Here is a 6,535-nt window from a genome sequence, read left to right as displayed (position 1 = left end):
TTAGTGTTCAAGTACTTACATTTTTAAACAGCAGTCAATGTTAATCTATGAACTAAACCCTACGTAAAATCGATCTTTCCTTATGTGGTATTGATGCATGTTTAACTTTTCGCGGCAGTCGGAATCAGCGCGCCTACGTCTACGGAGCTTACGCAGAAGTGATTCGCAATGCGGTAGAGCTCACCAAAAGTTTTTTTTTTAGTTTATGTAGTATAGAATTAGTTTGGTACGGTCGCGAAATCTTGAAATGATTGATACGTGCGGTAAAATAACTAAATTGAAACAAAGCTCAACAGTAAAATAAGTAGAATATTTAGGGAGGAAACCAAAATTAATCAACTTGCCAACATAGGCTATCACATTTATTTTGGTGGCACTCTTTAAATGATAATAAGCCTTTTTTCTCGCTTCGGTTGTCTCGCACGGCTTTCGGAATTCACGCGGTTTTCGTAACTTACATAATTTAGATATTTCGTTCGAAACGGATTTACTTATTCAATCGGTTTACTACGCGGATGTATTTACGCGCACACGTCACAGCATTTTTTCTATAACTATCTTGAAACAATACATACGGAATCCAGTGTTCAAGCGGACAACATAGGCTATTCCTTCTGCTGTATTGTCAAAGATAGAAGCAAAATTTATTCAAATGGGTCAAGTCTTGAAAACTAAGCTGTCACGCAGCTCCAGCTTGATACCCAATTAAAAAAAATGATATAGCTGCATTACGCCGGGAAAAGTTGTATTTAAAAGAGACAACATTTTTTCCAAGGTAAATATCATTTTTTAGCTGTATCTCGAAAACTATTCCACTGAGAATTTGTTTGATTTCCTTTTTTTTGGATTCAGCGCTCGATCCCGAGTAGCACACTTTCATCACAATAAGTTACAGCAACTTGTTAATGACTGAAATAAGTCGTATATACGTTTCTACAATTGATTTGTGACAAGCGTACTACTAGGGATGTTATATAAAAATCATAGGTCAAACATATAAGCTCATTTTTTTACTTTTATTTGTTACTAGTTATAGATCGTGTACATTTATGAGTCATGTCATGAAATGTTTGTATCAAAGTAAAAAATTATTGCCTGTGTAGGCTGCGTGTGAAAGCACTGTTCTTTTCAATTCATTGTTCTATCCTGACCGTATGTACCAAAAGGTAAAGGACAAGACAATGAAAGAATAAATAAACAAAAATATATCAGCTACTCATGAACAGCCGACTCACACCGCTTGCCTTTGCTCACACAACATGTAATTGAGGCATTTTTCCATAGAAAATGTACACTCAGTCATTCAAAACAAGGATTCGGTACCTACCACCACGGAATAATAACAGGGGAAACATGTCAGAAGGGTCTAACTTCAAACGTAAACAATGACTTGGATCTTCGGTTTCTTACGATTGACTACACACCCACTCAAACTAACTAAATCATCTGACAGAGAAATGTTTGTTCTATGAGCTAGTGTAGTCAGATTCCGTGGGTGTGTTCAAAGTCATTGTTTACATTTCGAGTTATACCCTTCTGACATGTTTCCCCTGAAATGAGCTACTGACTGAGTGCTCGGCTGTCAGTGACCTTATCATTCAGACTGTCCTCACGAGCCAATGAATGATGAGGTGGATGGCTGTTCATATTCAGATGAAAATGACTCATTGAACCTGACTGTTTTGCGCACTTGATTGTATGCATGGATGTTTACATCACTAGTAAAATTCAGAATATTTTGCTGTTTAATGCGCATTTATGAAATATTATTTAGCGATTTTTTAAGACTAATATTTTGTACGCATGTGCATGGAAGAAAATTATGATTATTATAGATTTCACAAGCACATAATGCTGAACAATAAAATTTTAAGCTCCCACTTGTCCCCGGTGTACCTTTATTCACGAGTATTTTTCCATTGAATCACTTTTGCTCAGAAAAGTTTCATGGAACTACTAGGTTAAAAAAAAATTGCATTCGTGACTAGATTGTTTTTTTTTTCTGTATTGTTTCGATACAATGTAACGAAATGAAAAAATAAGAAACGGTACATCGCAACATGACTGTGCCGTTTGGATTGCATGTATAGTTTTGTTTACATAAATGTGTGAAAGCAGTCCGGGTGGTCTTTCAGGAAAACTAATCGATTTGATAACGCTGTTGATAAATGCGATTCGCAACAGATGCCTACCCAGCGTTATCAGCGTTCCACGAAATATGCATGGAAACAATAATAATAAACACTATTTCTGAGCTAGAAATGATGCAACAAATTTTGGCATTTTGAAAGTTTTCCAACTGGCTTTCATAAACATTTATTTTTGGAAAATAAAAATTCAGAAATAATTGGGAGAAGGCACCCGAACGGTCCTTTTATTAAGAACCGTAATCTGTCAAAACGCAGACTGTTCGCGTGCTTTTAGACTATCCCAGATACGAGTTTAAGCTTTAGCTTCATTGTCCGCCCATAATTGTTCCGGTGCGTGGGGGGGGGGGGGGTCAATGTCCTTGGGTACGAAAGTGACCCCGTTGGCTTCGTACCACTCCAGGACAACATTTGAATAGTGGCACGAAGCTAGATCCGGCCAGAAGATCGTAGGGCCCTCGTGTTGCTTCAACAAAGGAAACAGACGCTTCTGTAAACGCTCCTTGAGGTAGATCTCCCCGTTTACAGTCCCGGTAGTCACGAACGGCGCACACCGTTTACCTTATGAGCAGATCGCTTGCCAAATCATGTATTTCTTGACAAACTTTGAAAGTTTCTGCTTTCTTACTGTCGTGACCGGAACGATGTTTCCAGCCTCGGCCACGGCTACACGAATTATCGATGCAGCTCCCACGATTGCGCTGCTTTTATTGCTGCTGCTGTATCTGCTGTTGCTGCTGCTGTTTCTGCTGCTGCTGCTGCCTCTGCTGTTGCTGCTTCTGCTGCTGCTGCTTCTGCTGGTGGTCAGTCACCTCCAAAATTCGTCACAAAAATACCTTCTATGAGCTTTTCTTTTTTTTTTCTTTTTTTTTCTCTTTCAAATGATCATTATTTCTTGTATTCGTGTGGTTTTACATGTATGAATTTTATCAAGTGACACATATGCGTCTTTTAAACTTTAGTTCATTTGAGAATTTTAATTATTATTTAAAGTTCCCAGTCCTATCAGACCTGTTTTAAAGTATGACCACCTTAGTGGGGTTGGTTTTTAACCTTCTACGAGCTAAGATAGCCCGTATTTATACCCTACGTTATTTTCATCCGTTTCTCTATTGGCTGCTGGCTGTGCCGGGATTTCCCCTCACGATGTTTCACACAAACGATATTTTACTCAAATTGAGTGTTTGATTACTCAAGTATTTGTTTATACCTTCATATAAAGATAGCAATTTTATTCATTAATATTCCACTCTATATATCACACTTACTTCCTCCGGAACATCAAACTTGTGCTGGGCGGTGAAGAACAGTAGCCCGGTAGCTGCCGGAAGTTCACCTTCTATGATGAGACAATGAGGCTTCGTCAGCATCTGGATGTACAGTTTCCGGGCCCGTGACTTTCCCACCGTATTTTGCCGTTCGTCACGATTTGGAGCCTTCTGCACGTTGTACGTATGCAGTCCCTCCCGGTCCTTGGCTCTCTGAACGAAAGACTTGTACAGATTCAACTTTTTGGCCACATCCCTGACCGAAGCATTGGGATTCTGCTTAAACACTTTCACGACACGCTTGTGATTCTGATCATCCATTCTGACCGCATTTCTCCTTCCGTTCGATACTCAGAATTTCGTAGTAACGTTTAATCACACGACTCACTGTTTACTGCACGATTCCAAGTTGTTTTTCGATGTCCCAATGAGAGAGTTGAGAATTTTCCAGGTGCTTGCGCAAAATCAATTCACGACGTTGCTTTTCGGGTGACGCGATTTATTACAACTTTCGAAAAACTGACAGCGATGAAAATACAATACACTCTAAACTACTTCAACTCAAATATTCAAGAGAGAATACCCAATGGGTAATTTTCTACAGCATTTTTTCCGTGATGCAATTTGATATGGGACACTCTTTTTGAAATTTGAGCTGAGCAATGGCTGAATAAGCCATTTTTGAGCTCCAGAAGCATATTTTTGCCTGTAAAAAGGGTATACCGTTTAAAATCCTCACACACAAAATTCAAGTTTTTATCCGATTTTCATCAAATTTTCAGGAAGTGAAAAGAAACAATTAAAGATAGTTTTGAGCATCATTCATTTAATTTTTTTCGCCTTTATATCCGAATGCGAGAACCTTGGCCTTAACCCCAGCCATAAGGTTCTGCACGACCTTAGAATCGACACTATTTTGCATATTAACCCATGATTTCTTCATTTCTTCTCAATTCTTCACCACTTTAGGTCGTTTTAGAAGGTGCTCCTTGTTTGGGGGTTCAGATCTTTCGGCACGCGTTTCTGGGAGCTCTCTCTCAGAATACTAATCAAATGCGGAGTGACGAACACACTTATAATTGCTAATTTTGAAGAAATTCTTGGGCTGAACACACAATCTCGATTTATGAGAATCTACCACCACTACATATCATCAGATATGTGTCTTCCTTGTTATACTCCAGACCGTGTTCACTTCACCAATTGCAGTTCCTCAATTGAATATGATCTGACCATGAAACAAGCAACTCATGGGATTCCCGATCAACTTCGACCTATTATTATTCCGCGTATTTTTACTGAAAAGTACCAACAAGTCAATTGCATGAAAAGATATTTTACAGACGGGTCCCGTCTCAATGGATCCACTGGCTTTGGTGTCTTCAATGAAAACTCTAGCGCCTTCCGCAAACTTCAGGAGCCTTGTTCCGTTTTTGTTGCTGAGCTGGCAGCAATCAACTTCGCATTGGGGATGATTTCCAACATGCCCGCAGACCATTACTTCATCTTCTCGGATAGTCTCAGTTCCATTGAGGCTATTCGGTCGATGAAACCAAGTAGGCACTCATCTTATTTCCTTTCAAAGGTAAGGGAGCAGATGAGTGTGCTGGTCGAAAGATCATATATGATTACCTTTGTATGGGTCCCCTCACATTGCTCAATCCCAGGCAATGAGAAGGCGGACTCTCTCGCAAAGGTGGGCGCGCAGGAAGGCGAATTGTATGACAGGCAAATTTCACACGATGAATTTTACCATTTAGTGCGTCAGAGTACCTTTTCGAGTTGGCAAACCGATTGGGACACTGGAAATCTTGGACGGTGGTTACATTCAATTATTCCTAATGTTTCTTCGAGAGCGTGGTTTAAAGGCTTGGGCTTAAGTCGTGACTTCATTCGCGTGATGAGTAGACTTATGTCCAACCACTACTCGCTAGATGCTCATCTCAATAGAATAAACCTCGTGGACAGCAACATCTGTCGGTGTGGAAACGGTTACGATGACATCGAACACGCAGTTTGGCAATGTACGGATAATGACGCCGCCAGAGAGCGACTTTTGAATACCCTCGAGGCCCAAGGAAGACAACAGAGACGTGTTGGCAACCCGTGATCTCTGCTATATGCAGTCCGTTTATGTTTTTCTTCAAATGTCTAGTATAAGAATTTAATTCCTTTTGTCTTTTGTCTCTCTTTATTAGTTTTTGTTTGTCTTGTCCCCCCGTCTCGATGAGTCTCATCATCGCCCACTGGTCACCCACCATAGCCGGTCGAACTCCGGACGAAGCTAGAACAGCACTACCGTTCATACTGGCGACAACGCTCTGATGAGACAACGAAACCCTACCCCAAGCTCCTCCCCTGATCCTATCCTTCGAAAATGTACCCTTCTAACCTCGAGTAAGCCGCGAGTAATCGGCCCAACTCCTACTAGACATAGAATTAAGTGAATCTTGTTACACACAGTGAACAATGAATTATCGGCTCCGTAAAGCTAACGCGATTGAGCCTTCCAAATAAACGAACTAGATAAAAAAAAAATCTTTCGGCACGGAATCGACATCATTCGCCTTATTCCACTCTAACATGTCCTTCGTGCAGTGGCATGATGCCAAATCCGGCCAAAAGATCGTCGGACCGTCGTGAGCCTTCATGAGAGGAAGAAGCCGCTTTTGGAGGCACTCTTCCAAATACACCTGTCCATTCATGGTGCTTGCGTTAACGAAAGTTGTACTTCGCTTTCCGCAAGTACAAATCGCGGGTTAAATTAAGAACTTCTAGACGAACTTCGACATCTTATGTATCCGGAGGTTCTCGGGAACATCACACTTATCCTAGGCAGTCTCATACAAGATTCCTGGAATCTGGTTGAAGTCCGCCTTCACATTTGTCTCGTCATCCATTACGCAGCAGTGTGGTTTCGTTAACTTTTGGTCGTACAACTTCCGGGCTTTTTGCGATCGTATTGACTTTTTGTGACCGCATTCTGTTTCTCGTCACGGTTTGGGGACTTTTAAACTAAGACAGAAGAAGTCCTGCGAGAGTTGCATCTCATGCTATCTAGTCCTACGTCCGTCCCTGTTATTTGCCACTGAGAAGCTGTCCGAAGCCAAGTAGAACCTC

Source organism: Ochlerotatus camptorhynchus, unplaced genomic scaffold, assembly GCF_037179485.1.
Source record: "Ochlerotatus camptorhynchus isolate MF236.1 unplaced genomic scaffold, CSIRO-AGI_Acam_v1.1 ptg000259l, whole genome shotgun sequence".
NCBI classification, from domain to species: Eukaryota; Metazoa; Arthropoda; class Insecta; order Diptera; family Culicidae; genus Ochlerotatus; species Ochlerotatus camptorhynchus.
Note: the sequence above shows the minus strand (reverse complement) of the source record.